This window comes from Castor canadensis, chromosome 13, assembly GCF_047511655.1.
Source record: "Castor canadensis chromosome 13, mCasCan1.hap1v2, whole genome shotgun sequence".
Taxonomy (NCBI): domain Eukaryota; kingdom Metazoa; phylum Chordata; class Mammalia; order Rodentia; family Castoridae; genus Castor; species Castor canadensis.
Window position 1 is genome coordinate 113,910,326 of NC_133398.1, and position 20,837 is coordinate 113,931,162.

The following is a 20,837-nucleotide window of genomic DNA, read 5'->3' on the forward strand; positions in this document are numbered from 1 at the left end:
TGGGTGAGGACTCATATTCCTGGAAAATGTCTTTCCAGAACCTCTGTGTCATCAGGGAAGCAGGAACCCAGGAGCCACTGAACAGCAGAACTGTAGGAGGCATTGCAAAGTGTCAGGAGAGACAAGTTAGAAAAGTAAATACATATGTGTGTGTGTGTGTGTAGATAGATAGATAGTTAGATATATTTCCTCCATAAAATATTCACCATGTTCTATTGTCAAGCAGGAAAAAAATAAAACATATTGAATAAATTGACAATGAAAATTTCATTTTATTTAATTAAAGATAATTATTTTTGTTTATAAATAGAATACAGCTGTTGTTAGGGTTCTTAAAGTAGATACACTTTTTAAAAATTAACTATAACAATTATATATGATTTGAGTTTTGCCTTTAACATTCATGAAATTATAAATTACATTTTTTAAAATGTCAATATCTTTATAATACAAATAGCAAAATTCTAGTATATTGTAGATGTGGTCAACATTTTCACACTTCATCCTCAAAGTACTTTCTGTTCTGAAAATGGGCTCTGAGGCTTGAGGTGCTACAATAATTTTCTAATTATGGACTACTAAACAGAAAAATTTAAACCTAAGCATATCAGGGAACAGTAAACTTCCCGATAGTTGACTTTGAAAACAATATTAACATTCTTCAGTAACTGTAAATAAATTACGAAGTTCAAATATATGTTGAACTTATGTCATGTAATTGTATAACTAAATATAATTTGAAAAAGTATATTCAAAACTTAGGTATGGACCCCAGCATTTTTGTCTGCCAATACCAAAGCCCATCTCAGGAATTTAGCTGAGAAAATTTCCATTATTATGCTCAGTTTTCAGTTTATGTTTGTTTTATCTAACAATTGACACTAAATTGCAATATCTGATTAGGTATATTTTTCTGATGCATAGGATTTACAAGCTCAAAGTTAAAACTACACTATTGGGTGTAGGTTAGAGAAAGAAAAAAACAAAACATCAGATTAAGAGTTTAAAAGTATATTGCATGCATTATTCAGAAATACAAAATACTAAATATTCAATAATATTCAGAACATTTTCTCAACAACAAATTGTGAAATTTCACATTTTTTCACTAGATGATTAGATTGTCCACCTGTTATCATCAAAATTACATTCATGTATGTGTTTTAGGGTCCTGGCTTTCTTTCATTGTCTTGTATTTCTTAATTGTAAAGTACTTAGATATAGTAGACTTCTAAAGCAGTTGGGATTACCAATTACCATTATGAAGCATGCTATTTCATGCACTCATCAAAATTAATTGTGGTTTAGCTAAGATTCAGCTGGTCATTTAACATGTGCAAAGCCCTTTTCCAGTAATGTGGAATTCTTGAAAGCGAATATGTTTTATAATCAAAGAAATTATGAAAGTTTTTTTTAATGAGATTCAGGTACATTGTGGCATTTATTCTTACAATGTATCAAATATATCACAATTGAAATCACCCCCTCTACCATTCCCTTAATCCCCCTTCCCACCACTTCGAGGGAAGACACTGATAATAACTTCTCCAGAACCCTCAAAGAACAGGGACTGAAATAATGAAAAACCAGGCCCCACTTGAGTACTGTAACACACTTGTGACTGGTACTCTTTAATTACTTATACTTTTGATCCCTGCCCTGATTCTTTGTCTATTTATAACTAAAGCTCATGTCTTTATACCAGACATGATCAAAGACAGTCTGAAGTGTTGATTTTGCCTCTGCCCCTGGCATTTCCATTAACATTTTAATAAGCCTACTTTCTCTGTCCTTTACCACAGCTCTTTATTTGACACATAGGGGTGAGTGGCCAGATATGGCATGTGGAGTGCCAGGAGTTTGGGCCTGAGTCAAAAATTTCAGTTTTCTTCCTAGCCAAGGAGACCAGAACACCCTTCATGTTTTGATCTCCAAACTCCAAATGGCTCTCTTCAGCAGCTAAGTGAACAATGGCCCATAGAATCATTGTGGACTCAGGAAACTAGCTGCAGTACAGACTCAGATTCACAGATTCAGTTCTACTTAGGTGGGAATTGTGAGCTGCACCACAGAGTGTACATCAAGTGTTAGTCATCAGGGCAGCCAGTGAAAGGGGAGAGAGCAGACCTGTGTGAAATGAGAGAGGTTAGTGCTAGGACAGAGAAATATGAGGCCAAGGGGTACAGAATCAGTCATAGCCCTGTGCCTTGCCCATCAGTGCATTCTGCTTGGCTTGACAGCTTTGTGAACTCTCAGAGTATCAAAGAGACATTTCAGGAATTTCCCATGCTACCCCTCCAGGCAGAAGCAATTCATCCTGGGGATATTAGGAGCAGTTTGGAGTTGTGTCCTGCACTGTTATCATCAGTGAGCCTTTATGTGGCAAAATATAATGGGATTTCAGCTCAGAGAAAGCTAGAACAGAGCACAGTCTCCAAACAGCCCTTCTGATCTAAGCTTTTTGAAATTCAGAGACAAAAACAGCTGTTCCTCCCCCCATTCCAAGTGACAAGCCTGAGGACAAAAGTCAATTGCCTTCCTTAGCAAGGAAGAAATTTTGACCTGTTTGTTACTTTCTTTCAATTTTGTCTGTTTTATCTATCTCTGTACTTATTTTCTTAGTTTTTCCTCACTATTATGTCCTATAACTTCTTCCCATACACTTGTCTTCTATTGCTGTCCTGCTTCTTCTCTTTTTCCTTTCCCTCCACTATTTCATTAATTATTAATACCTTTAGCTTTAATAATTTTTTATCTCCTAGTTAATCCCAGAAGTATCAAAATTTCTTTCTTTCCCACTCTTAAGGCAGGTGTAGTTGATATTTCCCACTGTTTTTTTTTTTTGGTACATTTAAGTGTTAGTTTATTTTCAGTTTGCTTTTGTAACTGTTGACTGATTTCTCTTCTCTGAATAGTAATAGGATTCATATCTCTAAGATTATAACCTCAACAGAAGACTGCAAACTGAGAATACCCCATAAAATATAAATAAATAAATTTAAGGAAATATCCTTCACCTCAGATGTACAAATTACAATGTAGAAATACAGTAATCATGGAAAATCAAGGCAATTTGATTCCTTAAAAAAGCCATATACTGAATTGGTTGAAATGCCAAATAATTCAAAATCTAGGTTAAAAATGATCAATGATCTTGAAGAGAATTCAAACAAACAGATGAATAAGGTAAGAAGGTCAATCCTACTCCTGGAAGAGAAGTGAGCAATGGAGATGATAAATTGAGCCAGGAAACCAAGACCCTGAGAACATAAAAAATTGCAAACAAAACACTTCTCTCCAGGACTAAATGCCTTCACTGCTATCGAACTTGTATAGAGGTACTTATGCCAATTCTTCTCAAGTTGTTCAAAAAATTGAAATGAAGAAACATTTCCAAATTGATTATTGGAGGCCATTATTATCCTCATACCAAAAGCAGATAAGGACATAAGAACAACAAAGATAAGAAAACTATGATTCAATATTCTTGATAAACATGGATGTAAAAATTCTCAATGAAAGATTAGCAAATCAAATCAAATGACACATCATGAAGATTACCCACTATGGTCAAGTAGGATTTATCCCAGGGTGAAAGCATGATTCAAAATATACAAATAAGTAAATATAATATAACAACAGAATGAAGACTATTTTTCATATGATCATCTTAATGGATTCAGGAGAAGCATTTGGTAAAATTCAACATCGCTTTATCATGAAACCCTGAAAGAGAAATTAGCTAATAAAGATAATCCATGAAGATAATGAAGGCTTTATGTAAAATACCGCAGCACATATCATTCCAAATGAGGAAAAAATGAGGGCATTTTCTCTAAGATCTGGAGCAAGGCAAGATTGTCCACTCTCATCACTCTTATTCCATGTAGTACTGAAAGTTTTAGCCAAAGCTAATAGGCAAGGGAAAGCACTAAAGCATATTCAAATAAGTAAGGAGTAAATCAAATTTTCCCTGTTTACAAATGATATAATACTTTATATACAAAAGCCTACAGACTCCACCCAACACCTATATTAACTTAAAAATGAATTCAGCAATATTTCTGGCTACAAAACCAGCACACAAAAACCAGTACCATTTTTTATACAGCAATTATGAGTGACTACAAAAGAAATCATGCAAGCAGTTTAATTCACTAAAGCTACAAAAATCCATAGTGATAAATTTATCTAAGAAATTCACAAATTTACACAATGAAAATGGCAAAACACTGATGAAAGAAATTGAGAAAGACACAAAAATATTGGAAAGACCTCTTAGGTTCATGGATTGGAAGAATTAATATTGTGATAGTGTCCATACTACCTGAGGCAAATTATAGATTCAGTGCAGCCTCCATGTAAATATCATGACACAGTTTACAAACCTAGAAAAAATAATTCTGCAATTGATATAAAAGCAAAAAAGACCCCAAATAATCAGAGCAAACATAAAGAAAATAACAAACTTAGTGACATCACACTGACTGATTTCAAGACATACGTCAGAACCATCACAACAAAAATAAAGCACAGTGCCAGCAGAAAAAGACACACAAACCTGTGGAACAAAACAGAGTCCTGAGAAATAAACACCCATCTACATCCAACTGAGTTTCAACAAAGGCACTACAAGTACACGTTGGTGCAAAGACAGCCTCTTCAATAAACAGTGCTGGGAAAACCAGATGTCCACATTCAGAAGACTGAAATATGACATATATGTTTCTCACCATGTTCAGAAATCAACTCAAAATAGATTAAAGAGCTGATGTACAAGTTGATACTATGAAACTACTAGAAAACGTGAGAGAAATTTCAAGATACCAGTAAGGGCAATGAAATTTTGGATATGACCCCAAAAGTGCAAGAAACAAAAGAAAATAAAGAAAATGGATTACATCAAATTAGAAAGGCTTTTTATTGTTTTTTGGTGGTACTGGAGTTTGAACTTAAGACCTCGTGCTTGCTAGGCAAGCATTCTACCACTTGAGTCTCTCCAGCAGCCCCTAAAGTAGAAAATTTTTATGTCAAAGGAGACTATCAAGAAGAAACAGTCTACAGAATGGGAGAACATATTTTCTAGGTAATCATTTGAAAAAGGATTAATATTCACACTACAGATCGAACTCAAAACCCTTAGCATTAAAACAGTAAATCATCTGATTTAAAATGGGCACATGATCTGAAAAGGTATTCTTTTGAAATAACATTTACAAATGACAACTGATGATAGGTGAAACCATGTCCATATCATTAGATGTCAGAGAAATGCTACTTGCAACCACAATAAGATATAATATCCTACCACCCAAAATGGCTGATACCAGAAAGACAAAATCAACACATGCTGGCAAGGACATGAACCAAAAGGTATTCTCAGACACTTTTTATGTGAGTGTAAATTGCTAGTAGTCATATAGAAAAGTTTGGGTTTGTCATAGTGCTTCACTCCTGGAGCACAGGAGGACTATAATTCATGGTGAACACTGGCAAAACCTTAGCAAGTCCCCTTCTCAGTCAATAAGCCAATCCTAGATAAAGAAATAACAACAAAAATGAAATTAGTTGAGAGTCTACATCCTCAATATATGAAGTTCAGTGCACACACATTTTGGAAAGCCAGTATTTTCAGCTTGAAAATTGTTTTTCTAGGTGTTTTTCAGACCTTTAAGCATTAATTAGAAATTTTTCATTTCCTTTGTATAAAAACAGCAAAACATAAAGTAAATGTATATAGAATATTGTTTGAATCCAGGAACAGAATTTTTTTGATGGGATTGGGGTTTGAACTCAGGGATTCACATTTAAAAAGCACATGCAGTAACACTTGAGCCACGCCTCCAGGCCATTTTGCTCTGGTTAAGTTGTAGGTAGGGTTTCCTGAATTACTTGCACAGCCTGGCCTAGAACTGTGATCTTACCTGTCTCACCCTCCCAAGTATCTAGGATTATAGGCCTGAGCCACTGGCACCGTGCGAGGAACAGAATTTTGAAATAAACTCTACCATGAGCAACCTAAAGCATTGTCTGTTTTAAAAAGTTGTATGCTTTTTTGTACAATTATCTATCACAAATTACTGGTATAAAATAGATATATTTTAAATGGCTATATCTCTAGATTTCCCAATATCTATAAACAATGTAAACGTTCACTCTTTTGCAATTCACTTTAAAATTTAGAATGAGAATTACATAGTAACATTTCCCCTCCAAAGTGCATTAAACAATGATAGGTTTTTTGTTTTGCATAATAAAATATTTAAGCAGCCTCATAATCAATTCTCAGAACTACTCATTAGAAGAAAATATGAAAAATCCATGTTTCTAAATTGCTTCTTAAAAATGGTTGCAATTATTTTATTTACGGTATCAGTCTATCCTACTAACAGGAGTGTAGTAAAATAAACTGTCAGAAAATTATTTTCCACTCTTGTAAAATTAAGTATGAAATGTAATTCTGGTATCTGTAAATGCTTTGAAAGCCAGCCTAATAAATATAATATGTACAAAGGAAATATCAAAATAATTCTGTTAACATAGTTTGTTAAATATCTGACAAATGAAATAACATCTGAGGGAAGCAGTGGATGACAAGTTATAATTTATCACAGCAAATTTCAAAACAAAACTTAATTTTATTAAAGCATGAAATAATGCTTTACTAATGAAGTTTAAATATTAAAATAAAACTTTAAAAACAATCCTCTTCTGCCTAGGAAGCTGGTGCAATACAAATAATAAAACTTGATCTCTCACAATATTTATTCGTATTGAAACTTCAAGATGGTGTTCGAACTGAAAAATTGCAAATATTAAATCCATGAACATGCATTTTTCTACTTGTCTTCATTGAATAGTTTTCAGTGTGTGTTAAGTAGCCAAAGAGTTTCAGGTCCTGTTAATTTGAAAATTATTGACCATTTATGTTTTCAGTATGACTTCAACTCTTGGTGGATAAGCAAATATTCTGTCATTTGTCATTGCTTGGGCAACAAAATAATGAGAGAATAAGAAGATAAAAGGAGAAGGTGAAAAACCAAAAATAAAAGAAACTGTATAAACAGTATAATGTTTTATTAAAGGAAATTTGCAGATTAAAGAAGTTATTGTAAGAATCTTCATTAACTTTTTAAATTTTTGATCTGTTTCCTTTTTCTTTTTTAATTATTACAGGGAAGATAATAGCATTTAGTTTGATGAAGTGAAAATGACTGGAACTCTCAACTACAAAGAACATATTTTTCTTTTTTCTTGGTAACAAACATTTAAATGAGCACCAAATGATGCTCAAAGAATAGCCACTTTTTTTTTAACACAGCAAGTGAACTTTTCCTGGCATTTGCTTACTTATCATCAGTTCTCTTCAATCCCTACCTTTTTATTTTATTACTCATATGTGCATACAAGGCTTGGGTCATTTTTTCCCCCTGCCCCCACTCCCTCCCTTACCACCCACTCTTCCCCCTCCCTCTCCCCCCAACCCCCTCAATACCCAGCAGAAACCACTTTGCCCTTATCTTAACATTGTTTTAGAAAGAGTATAAGCAAAAATAGGAAGAGACAAGGGATTTTGCTGGTTGAGATAAGGATAGCTATACAAGGACTTGACTCACATTAATTTCCTGTGCATGTGTGTTACTTTCTAGGTTAATTCTTTTTGATCTAACCTTTTCTCTAGTTCCTGGTCCCCTTTTCCTATTGGCCTCAGTTGCTTTTAAGGTATCTGCTTTAGTTTCTCTGCGTTAAGGGCAACAAATGCTAGCTAATTTTTTAGGTGTCTTACCTATCCTCACCCCTCCCTTGTATACTCCCCTTTATATCATGAGCTCAAAGTCCAATCCCCTTGTTATGTTTGCACTTGATCTAATGTCCACATATGACAGAGAACATACGATTTTTGGTCTTTTAGGCCAGGCTAACCTCACTCAGAATGATGTTCTCCAATGCCATCTATTTACCAGTGAATGATAACATTTCGTTCTTCTTCATGGCTGCATAAAATTCCATTGTGTATAGATAACACATTTTCTTGATCCATTCATCAGTAGTAGTGGGGCATCTTGGCTGCTTCCATAACTTGGCTATTGTGAATAGTGCTGCAATAAACATGAGTGTGCAGGTGCCTTTGTAGTAACCTGTGTCACATTCTTTTGGGTATATCCCCAAGAGTAGTATTGCTGGAACAATGTTAGATCAATGTTTAGCTTTTTAAGTAGCCTCCATATTTTTTTCCAGAGTGGTTGTACTAGTTTACATTCCCACTAGCAGTGTAAGAGGGTTCCTTTTTCCCTGCACCCTCGCCAACACCTGTTGGTGGTGGTGTTGATAATGATGGCTATTCTAACAGGGGTGAGGTGGAATCTTACTGTGGTTTTAATTTGCATTTCCTTTATTGCTGGAGATGGTGAGCATTTTTTCATGTGTTTTGTGGCCATTTGAATTTCTTCTTTTGAGAAAGTTCTGTTTAGTTCACTTGCCCATTTCTTTATTGGTTCATTAGTTTTGGGAGAATTTAGTTTTTTAAGTTCTCTATATATTCTGGTTATCAGTCCTAGGTCTGATGTGTAGCTGGCAAATATTTTCTCCCACTTTGTGGGTGTTCTCTTCAGTTTAGAGACCACTTCTTTTGATGAACAGAAGGTTTTTAGCTTTATGAGGTCCCATTTTTCTATGCTATCTCTTAGTTGCTGTGCTGCTGAAGTTTCGTTGAGAAAGTTCTTACCTATACCTACTAACTGCAGAGTATTTTCTACTCTTTCCTGTACCAACTTTTAGAGTTTGGGGTCTGATATTAAGATCCTTGATCCATTTTGAGTTAATATTGGCATAGTGTGATATACACGGACCTAGTTTCAGTTTTTTGCAGACTGCTAACCAGTTTTCCCAGCAGTTTTTGTTGAAGAGGCTGCTATTTCTCCATTGTAAATTTTTAGCTCCTTTGTCAAAGACAAGTTGGTTATAGTTGTGTGGTTTCATATCCTGGTCCTCTATTCTGTTCCACTGGTCTTCCTGTCTGTTTTTGTGCCAGTACCATGCTGTTTTTATTGTTATTGCTTTGTAATATAGTTTGAAGTCAAGTGTCGTGATACCTCCAGCATTGTTCTTTTGACTGAGTATTGCCTTGTTTATTCGGACCTCTTGTGTTTCCATGTAAATTTCATGGTAGATTTTTCAAACTCTTTAGTGAATGTCATTGAAATTTTGATGGGAATTGCCTCAAACATGTAGATTACTTTTTGGAGTATAGACATTTTTATTATGTTGATTCTACCAATCCATGAGCATGGGAGATCTCTCCACTTTCTATAGTCCTCCTCAATCTCTTTCTTCAGAAGTGTATAGTTTTCCTTGTAGAGGTCTTTCACATCTTTTGTTAGGTTTACACATAGGTATTTGATTTTTTTTTGAGGCTATTGTAAATGGAATTGTTTTCATACATTCTTTTTCAATTTGCTCATTGTTGGTGTATAGAAATGCTAATGATTTTTCTATGCTGATTTTATATCCTGCTACCTTGCTATAGCTATTGATGATGTCTAGAAGCTTCTGAGTAGAGTTTTTTGGGTCTTTAAGGTATAGGATTATGTCACCTGCAAATAGGGATATTTTGACAGTTTCTTTACCTATTTTTATTCCTTTTATTCCTTCTTCTTGCCTAATTGCTCTGGCTAGGAATTCCAGTACTATGTTAAATAGGAGTGGAGATAGTGGGCATCTCTGTCTGGTTCCTGATTTTAGAGGGAATGGTTTCAGTTTTTCTCCTTTAAGTATAATGCTGGCTGTAGGTTTGTCATATATAGCTTTTATAATGTTGAAGTACTTTCCTACTAATCCTAGTTTTCTTAGAGCTTTTATCATGAAATGGTGTTGGATCTTATCAAAGGCTTTTTCTGCGTCTATTGAGATGATCAAGTGGTTTTTGTCTTTGCTTCTGTTAATGTGGTTTATTACGTTTATTGATTTTCGTATGTTGAACCACCCCTGCATCCCTTGGATGGAGCCTACTTGGTTGCAGTGAATAATGTTTTTGATGTGTTGTTGAATTCAGTTTGCCATTGTTTTGTTCAGGATTTTTGCATCAATGCTCATTAAGGAGATTGGCCTATAGTTCTCCTTTTTGGAGTGTCTTTGCTTGGTTTTGGGATAAGTGTAATACTGGTTTCAAAAAATGTGTTTGGCAGTTTTCCTTCCCTTTCTATTTCATGGAACAGTTTAAGGAGGGTTGGTATCAGTTCTTCTTTAAAAGTCTGATAGAATTCAGCAGAGAATCCATCAGGTCCTGGACTTTTCGTTTTGGGGAGACTCTGATTGTTGCTTGAATTTCAGTTTTTGTTATAGATCTATTCAGGTGATTAATTTCCTCTTGGTTTAGTATTGGATGATCCTATGTATCTAGAAATCTGTCCATTTCATTAAGATTTTCAAATTTATTTGAATATAGGTTCTCAAAGTAGTCTCTGATGATTTCCTGGACTTTCATGGTGTTTGTTGTTATCTCCTCTTTTGCATTCCTGATTCTACTAATTTGGGTTTTTTCTCTGCTCATTTTTGTCAGGTTTGCCAGGGATCTATCGATCTTGTTTATTTTTTCAAAGAACCAACTTTTTGTTTCATTAATTCTTTGTATGTTTTTTTTTTGGTTTCTATTTCATTGATTTCAGCTCTTATTTTTATTATTTCTCTCCTTCTATTTGTTTTGGGATTTGCTTGTTCTTGTTTTTCTAGAAGATTGAGATCTATCATTAGGTCATTGATTTGGGATCTTTCAGTCTTTTTAATATATGAATTCATGGCTATAAACTTTCCTATCAGCACTGCCTTAGCTGTGTCCCATAGGTTCCGGTAGGTTGTGTTTTCATTTCCATTGACTTCCAGGAACTTTTTAATTTCCTCTTTTATTTCATTGATGATCCATTGTTCATTAAGTAATGAGTTATTTAGTTTCCAGTTTGCATGTTTTTTTCTTTACTTTTATTGTTGAGTTCTACTTTTACTGCATTGTGATCAGATAGTATGAACGGTATAATTTCTATTTTCTTATATTTGCTGAGGCTTGCTTTGTGCCCTAGAATATGATCTATTTTGGAGAACGTTCCATGAGCTGCTGAGAAGAATGTATATTGTGTAGAAGTTGGTTGAAATGTTCTGTAGACATCAAGGAAGTCCATTTGAACTATTGTATATTTTAGATCTTGGATTTCTTTATTGATTTTTGTGTTTGGATGACCTATCTTTTGATGATAATTGGGTGATAAAGTCTGTCACAACTACTGTGTTGGCATTAATATATGCTTTTAGGTCTTTCAGGGTATGTTTGATGAAATTGGGTGTGTTGACATTGGGTGCATACAGGTTGATGATTATTATTTCCTTTTGGTGTATTTCCCCTTTTATTAGTATGGAATGTCCTTCTTTATCTCATTTGATCAATGTAGGTTTGATGTCTACTTTGTCAGAGATAAGTATTGCTACCCCTGCCTGTTTATCTTCTTCCAGTCTTTCAACCTAAGCCTATGCTTATTGATGTCAGTGAGATGGGTCTCCTGCAAGCCACAAATTGTTGGATCTTCCTTTTAAATCCATTTCATCAAATGGTGCCTTTTGATGGGTGAATTAAGTCCATTAACATTAAGTGTTAGTTCTGATAGGTATGTGATGATTCCTGTCATTTAGTTGTCTTAGTTTTTTGAGGGTTTGATTGTGTGTACCTAAGTTGAGGTTACTCTCTACTGTCTTGCTTTTTCTTTTCCTGTGGTTTGTTGCTGCCTGTCTTTTCATTGTTAAGTTGGGTTTCACTTTCCGTGTGCAGAATCCCTTGCAGAATCTTTTGTAGTTCTGGCTTTGTGGTCACATATTGTTTTAGTTTCTGCTTATCATGGAACGCTTTTATTGCTCCATCTATTTTGAATGATAGTATTTTGAATGATAGTTTTGCTGGGTAGAGTATCCTGGAGTTGAAGTTATTTTCATTCAGTGCCCGGAAGATCTCACCCCATGCTCTTCTTGCTTTTAATGTTTCTGTTGAGAAGTCTGCTGTGATTTTAATGCATTTACCTTTGTATGTTTCTTGTTTTTTCTTTCTTACAGCCTTCAATATTCTTTCCCTAGTTTCTGAACTTGTTGTTTTAATGATGATATGTAGTGGGGTAGTTCTATTTTGATCTGGTCTGTTTGGTGTCCTGGAGGCCTCTTGCATCTGTATGGGAATATCTTTCTCTAGAGTTGGGAAATTTTCTGTTGTTTTTTTTGAATATATTACGCATTCTTTGCTTACACCTCTTCCCCTTCTTCGATGCCCATGATTTTCATGTTTGCTTTTTTGATGGAGTCAGTGAGTTCTTGCATTTTCTTTTCACAGGTCTTGAGTTGTTTAATTAATAGTTCTTCAGTTTTTCCTTTAATTACCATTTTATCTTCAAGTTCTGAGATTCTGTCTTCTGTTTGTTCTATTCTGCTGGATTGGCCTTCCGTTTTGTTTTGCAATTCTGTTTCGGTCTTTTTTCTGATGTTTTCCATATCCTGGGTGGTTTCCTCTTTAATGTTATCTATTTTTGTCCTGAGTTCATTTATCTGTTTATTCATCGTGTTCTCTGTTTCACTTTGGTGTTTATACAGTGCTTCTATGGTTTCCTTTATTTCTTTTTTTGCTTTTTCAAATTCTCTATTTTTGTTTTCTTGGAATTTCTTGAGTGTCTCCTCTACATTTTGGTTTACCCTATCCAGTATCATCTCTATAAAATTCTCAAATGTAATAGAGTTTCAGTAAGTTTTTCAGCATGCAGGTGTAATTCAGTTTTTCTCTCATCAATGGTAGGGAGAAAAAGAAAAAAAAAGAGTCAGAAGACAGTTCTGTGAATGGTATCTGTGGCTGTGGCTTTCCTGCCCACTGCTGGCAGCTTGCTGTTGCTGGAGGTGTTACTTATGCAGATCTCTGGGGTGAGCTAGCACTCACCTGGCCCTGCAGGCTTTGTTTACTCAGAGTTTTCCTGTGTGCCTCTGCTACAATCTTTCCCCTTTCCAAGCACGCTGGGGAAGGTGACACTGCACCCCCTTTCTCTGGCCTGCATGTTTATTTACAGTTCATGTGGGAAGTGGGTCTTCCTTCCTCTCCTGTGCAGTTTTCCTCCCACTGCCACTTTTACAAGCTTTCCTACTCCTGATTTCTGGGCGGTGCTGCTGCTCCTGCCAGCTGCCATGTTTGTTGACAGCTCATGTGGGAAGTGGGTCTTCCCCTCTATCTTGTGGTGTTTTCTTCCCTCTGCCACTCTCACAAGCTTTCCCAATCCTGGTGGCTGGGCACACACCCCCGCTCCAGTCAGAGCCTCTCTAGCCTGCCCAGCTTGTTTATTTAGAGTTCCAGGAAGGATTCCCTTCCCTCAATCTCTTGGCACTCAGTGTGCCCCACCCTCTTTCCTGCGTGTCTTTATTGTTCTTATTGCTTATTAGTCAGTTTCTCTTTTTTCCCTGAGTGGAGGTCAGTCTGTCCAGGGGGCTATGCTGCTCTGGCCCAAGGTTGTCTGTGGGAGTACCGCGGTACTGCTAAGCTCACCTTGTCCGCATCTTCCCAAGGCATCTGGGCACAGGAGACTGGCAGCCTGGGGTCCCTCCTTGTTTCTCCGTTTAATGTGAAGTGGAGATTCTCTCTGCTGGCTGGAGGTGTGGAGGGGGTCAAAGCTTTGCCTCTTCTCAGTGGTTTTGCTTGCAAAGTGTGTCTCCAGCATCTCTCAAAGATTTCACTATAGGAGGCTTGCTTTCTGCTTCCTCCCTCTAGCTGCCATCTTAGAATCTTCTTATCCCTACCTTAATGGCTATATTTGAAATACTAAAGTGTTTTTAAAATCATCATTTATGTCCAAATCTCCCTGGCATAACAACTGACTCATAACTGCCAACCATGTTAAAGTTTAATCTTGTTGACTTAAAGTATGTGGAAACAGTGGTCATCTCCTGTTCCTGTCTATTTTACTAGTGGGGTCCTTCTGAAAACTAGATGAGTGCCAGTAAATAAAAGTGCTTCCTATAGCAATTCACAGGTCCTAAACCCACCTTACCTACTAGGCATCTTAAGGCTCTAAAGGGATGTCCTGACCTTTCTCATAAGACTCTCCACACATTCATTTGCTGACAGAAAATCTGCCAGCCTTGCAAAGCCAAATGAGCTCAAAGAAGGCAAAGGTGAAGCAGTAAACCCAGGCTGTGGTATCTGGTGCTGTGCCAATGTCACTGTGTAACATGTCAGAAATTAGAGCACTGAAGGCATCTATGGTAATGAAAACTAGAAAAAGAAAGAAAGAAGGAAAGAAAGAAACAAAGTGGAGACCAGGAAAAGTGGGGATACTGCAGCTCTGCTCCTGGGCTACAGCCAGGAGAGTCAGCAGTGCCTATTCAGCTCTGAACTCCATCTGGTCCACAACTTAGGTGAAGGCCCCTGACCACTCCAGGGTAGTGCACCGCACTTTTAGGCCAAGCCCACTCCAAGTTCACAGTCCCTGAAGGAAGAGGGAGTTCCCAGAGTGCAACAGAGCTTGCCTGCAGTCTGCACCTGCTGAGATGATCTTCCCCAGCTGCAAGTGCAGGACACCATACCTCAAGCAGCAGTCTCTAGTCCCAGTGCACGCCACAGCCCCTCTCAGTCCCAGCTCCACTGGGAGTAACAAATTAGCAACAATAGCAATTCACAATGGGATCAACTAAGCAAAGCAAACCTCTACATCTGAGACATAGAGACCAGCACCTGGTGAAGCTCTGTCAACCATATGGGAAAATTGTCCCCATAAAGGCAATTTTCAGTAAGACAACAAACAAATGTAAAAGTTATTCTGCAGAAACTTAGAAAGCTTTGTCATACCTGAAGGCCAGTGGAGTTCAACCTTAAATCGCAAACAACCATAACAAGATCCTATGAACCTATATATTTCTAATTTGGCACCATTCATGGATGAGCAAGAACTTGAAAATATGCTTAAAGCCTTTTGACAAGTTATTTCTACAAAGATACTGCATGATTCCAGTGAAACAATCATGGTGTTGGCTTTGCCAGTATGGAATGAACTGAAAAATTGGTAGCTGTAATTGGTCTTTTTAATGGAAAATTGGTTAAGACCAGCAGGAGTTTCTTCTCCTACAGAATCTTTATTGTGCATGTTTGCAGATGGAGGACAGAAGAGACAGAATCCAAGCACATATGCCCTAATGGAAGACCATGGTATAGAGGAGAGCCTGAATTGACATTTATGATACATTCTGCTGTACAGAACAGATTTTATCCTTATCATAAAGAATTGCTAAAAATCAAATGGTCACTCAAACCTCTCTTACATTCCATATTGCATCTCCTGTATCTGCCTATCATGTGCAAAGTCCTTCCTGGATGCAACATCAGCTGTATATCCTTCAGCACTCTGGTTCCCTGTTAATTCCTTCAGTGGAACACACCATGTCACTACAGCCTACATCTATAGTAGCCCCTTGGCCCAGCAGATGAGTCATCTTTCACTGGGCAGCAAGGGAACATACATGACTACACCAGTGACACAGGATGCCTACTTGCCACAGTACACACATGCAGACAACAGCAGTTCCTGTTGAGAAAGCAAGTGGTCAGCAGCAGGTGGTTATAAAAAAGTCTAATGACCATTCTCCATATACCTTTCAAACCAATAAGTAACTGTGAAGTGTACAGAAGGGTGTTTTTACATGAAGAAGGGTGTGAAGACTGAACAATCATGGATTGTGCTTTAGGAATTTATTGACAGTTTTGCACAGTCTCTTTAAAAGGTTATTTATAATGAAATCAACTAAAACTATTTTTGCTGTAAGTTCTATAAGGTTCATAAAACCTTTAATTCATCTAGTAGTTGTTCCTTTGAACAGGTTTATTTTAGTAAAAAAAATAAACAAAAACGACAAATATTTTCATCAAATGTTATAATGAAAAAAAGAAAAAAAAAGAAAATTTCAATTTTCTGGGTATGCACAAAGACCACAGAGACTTATCCAAGTGCATGACCAGATTTTTGTGGTGGTATTCATTTTGTGTTAAAAATGATTGGCTGCTAGCTCTCTCTCTCTCTCTCTCTCTCTCTCTCTCTCTCTCAAGTAAATTTGAAAAATAAAAATAACTCTGCAGTTTTAATGGTAACTTCATCAAAGACTGAAAAGCCAGTTACCAGTAGCTACACCTAGTCTCAGCAACTTATCTTCTGTGCCCTTTATTTTTGACAGATCAGTATGCAGTTAGGAGAATGTGCCTTTTTTGTAACTTTGCATTTAGGTTTTATTATTTTAATTGATGTATGGACACACACAGATAAACAAAAAGGCATGAAGGAAAATTTGGATCCAAGCAAGGCCACACTTTTACATCATCACTACAAGTGTTCAAGTTTAAAGAAAATCTGCTTTGAAATTATGAAATTTCTGATTCATAAATACAGTTATTTCTGCTTTAGTTGTTATGAGATAATTTGCTGTATGCAGAAAAAGACATAACTTGAGACAAAGAAACATAGACTTTAATTCAGTGGGATATGATTTAGCTTTTTATTCTGGGGCCTAAAATAATAAGCAACTAAAAGATTGGGATCTGAGATAAGTGATATGCAAAATGTTAACGTTGTGGTTGTGTGTCACTGCCCAAGAGAGAATATCTACTATGGGAGAAAAGCAAAGGGACTGAAAAGACAGAGAATTCTGGATGTCATGAAGTCTTGTTACTAGCCTATCTATTTTGACACAATCGGTGGATAAACAGAGCAGCAATGGTGGCAGGAAAGCGAGTAAGAGATTTTGGTCTGGCTTTCTGCTGTGATGAATGTCCATTATGTCAGCAACACAGACCATCAACACTTACTCCAATGCATATTTGTCCTTTGCATACACAAACTATGGACATGTTGACAAATTGAATATATTGAAATCTTTCCTTGCCATTGTGTACAAAGATTAATCCTATTTATTATCAGCATATGTCCCAAGAGTGGGTTTTCTTTTCCTATTTTTAGTAGCTCAGTTGCAACAACTATCTGAAGACATACAAAAGGCAGGATACACACCAGGAGGTGAGGAAGGGAGTTGCATTCCTGAAGAAGATGATTGACTTTCATCAGGGCTGGGGTCACAGGAGGCAGTAGAAAAATATTTTCAGGTGGTCTATTGGGCATTTTTAGTGCTGTTCTGCCTATGATTTTGAGTAGCCAGCAAGAACTACTGTGAATAGGGCTGCGGTATGGGTCTGTTAACCTTCCACTTGTATTTTTTTCCATAGCAGGGTCTGACCAATATGGCTGTAATGTTCCTTTCAACTTGTGTAAACTTTAGATAAAATACAAAAATGACTCATGTCAAACCTATTCCAAGAATGAGGGTAGGGAGGAGAAAAGAGAAAGGTAGAGGGGATGAATTTAGGTGTAATATATTTGACATACTTTAAGAACCTGTGTAAATGACACAATATACCCCATCCAGCACAACAAAAGAATGTTAAAAAATGTTTGCTGAGAAAATGCTGAAGGAAAAAATTATGTAAATAAATGCAGAATCATTATAAATTTCAAAGAAGGGAATATTGTCATATCCTTTTTAGAGTTTTAATTCATATAGAAGAAAATTATTTAATTGTCATTAAATTATTCCATTACATTGTCATCTCAAATGTTTTGTAAACTTGGGCTTTCAGAAATTTATCCCTGGATTAAGAGATATGTAAGATAGAAGAACAAATCAAACTTCTGAGACATCTTTTTCTAACAGTTCTCAAAACTTATTGCTACATGAAAGTAATCTGGATTATTTCAGCTACAGTGACTCTCACTTGGTCTTTTCACACAAACTCAAATAGAATTACCTGTCTGCACTATGTAGCTTTTTTGGATAATGCAATTCTTCCTTGTCTTTTTAATGTTGAGAGAATATTAAATACTTGTGAACATAATGTCTACTATAGGAAAGTAAACATTTGGAGTAGATTCTTTCACTCCTCTCACATATTCTTTTTTCATGGTTATTCTTTAACAGTTATTTTTCAATTATTCATGAAACCATAATATTTCTACTTGTTTTGAGATACATACAGTACAATTCCTTTTGGTGGTGATTGAATTCAAGCCATGCTATTATGTGTGCTAAGCTATTGTTCTACAATTGTGTTAAACACCATGTCAAAAATGTTTTGATATCTATTAAATTGGGGCAATAATATTCACTATATCATTTTCCTGGATCTTTTGAATGCACAATCAACTTGTTTAATCTTTTACATTACTTTTCTAAATTTCTTTAGTAAATGATTAGCTTTCAGGTCACAACCCAAAGTATGTTGAGCAATATTTAAGTAACAACTACTTTAAAAATATTCCTTTGTTATCATTTCTTGGAATAATGTATTCATTTAATGTACATTCTATTAAAGTTGATATTCATAATTTACTGCAATTCCAATCAGTAAATTAGGCTAAAGTCTCATTATATTGATTTTTTAAAAAAACTCTAGACCTTTTGCACATTATTTTTTACATTCAATTAAGAAGATTATTGCTATGCATTATTTCATGTTTCCTTTGCCCCTTGCTTATGATCTACTTTGTTTCTCTTTTAATAGCACATAATAAATGTACTAAGTGAGAGTGAAGTCATTGTGATATTTCCATACATACATATAATATATTTTGGTCAAATTCATGCATGCTATTAATTTTTTAGTAAACATCCTTCAAAAATTTTAATACACTTTATATTTTTAGACATATATAATATTTTCAATACCCACCAACAACCTATCCATTCTGAACTCTGTTTCCAACTTCTTCCCTCTCTCAAAACAATCCCTGTTTTACATTCTGCTGAAACTTTTGAGAGGGAAGGAAAAGTAAGTTTTCCATACCAACCTAAAAAATGTTAATATGATTAAAAAGACTGAATAATAAGAATAACATAAGCTAGATACAACTAAGGCTAAAGGAAGCTTACCTTGAGAAAAGAATCTTGAGAATTTGTGACCTAACAATGAAAAACAATCAAGATGGGCATGTTTCTAGTGCCAGAATGAGCCTAGTCAAGAATATAAAGATTAAGAGACTGATACAAATTTATAAAACATGACAAACCCACAAATACAAACAACATTTAAACATTAGGAAAAAAATACCTTGGAAAGGTTTAAAAATATATAATTCAGAGGAGCAATTTAAGAAGTGACATATGTATATATATATATATATATATATATATATATATATATATATGTATGACTGCTAATGGAATACCTACACATGTTCTAATGAACCATCTAAAATCATGCATACATGTAAAGATTTATACACATGATGGATATCAATTTAAAGATAATATTAAACAAAAGTCATTTAAAATTTAGTATAAAACATAAGGAAATTACTTGAAGATAAAGTAATGAAAAATTAACCAGGATACATGAAAGTGTACTGAAAAATAAACCATTAAAACTGTATTGATGAAAAGCAGAAGAAATTGCAGAGAAAGAAATGAAACCAAATCATATAACAAAATGAACAAAAATGAATGATGAAAATAAATAGATATAATATATTGAACCCTTCAAAATCGAGGAAAAATTAAAATCTAACAAAAATAGAGAGTAGAAAAATATGTATTACCTTAAAAAGGTGGGGAATAGTCACAAAAATCTAATTTGGTTCTTAAGCAGTGTGTAGAGGAAATCTTTCTGCAAAATATATAATTTTAAGGAAGATAACGGAGCTCACAGGGAAAAATCCAATTAATATAATCACATGTTCTTAGTGCTAACATGGACCAGACTGTGGTATTAAAGGACACAAGTTTGGATACATACACAAGAAGAAAAGACTATACAAATATTATAATCCAAAACATATTGTAATTAAAGAAATAAAAATGCTTTCAAAAGAGAATAGATAGAAAAGTATTAATGAGAAACTGATGGAAAAGCATCAATAAAATTAAAGTATTTAGAGAAAAATAACAGAACATATAAATTAAGTAAACATGATGGTGCATATCACTGTAATCATAAAATTGAAACAACACACAGGTATTAGTTAATATACATTCAAAAGTCAAGATTGAATTTAGAATCAGAGAAACATCTGAAACTCTATAAATAGCAATATTTGGAAAGGCTGAGTCAGGAGAGAGGCCTCCGCTAACTGTTATGTATTGTAATATACATGAATATGAATTGAAAAATGAGATTTTTGAGAGAGGTTCTAACCTGAAAATTAAAAATTGAACCAAGGTGGCAAACATATTTCCAGTTACAACTTTAGTCTTGTCTAAATAAAAGAGATTCACAGTTATCACATATCAATTGAAAGACAAGTTCATAGAAAAAATGACATTCAGATTTAAAGTTTCACTAAGAAACAAGAAATGAATTATGTGGAAAAAGAAATAATAGAAATCAAAGTGTGCATGGAAGAATGATGAACAAAACATGTATCTGATTAGAACATGAACTCAATTTTCAACGAGGTATCTATGACTTCTCCAAGTTGCTCAAATTCTATTATGTTCTATTCTCATGCACACTTCTCAATATACATTCTCTCCATCCTTATAACATTTTATATTCTCCTTAAATGCATGGGAATATATAACAGTATCTGAAAATATTTTTATTTCAGTCGTGTCTCGACATTTCTAATAGCACTTGGGTGAAATTCTCATGTTTTATTGTAGTCCTAATATCATGTTTGGAACATGTACTCAATTTCTTGTGAGATTTCAATTGGAGGGCTCCAAGTTACTCAAATTCTAATATTCTCTGGTCATTTTCATGTAAAATGGGCTAAGAAGCAAGTTTATGATGATATGACATT

General features: G+C 35.1%; 1 pseudogene; it reads left to right on the forward strand.

The window, feature by feature from the left end:
• The first annotated feature begins 15,044 nt into the window (after positions 1–15,044).
• Positions 15,045–15,670, forward strand: LOC141415714 (RNA-binding motif, single-stranded-interacting protein 1 pseudogene; annotated as a pseudogene).
• The last annotated feature ends 5,167 nt before the right edge of the window (positions 15,671–20,837 follow it).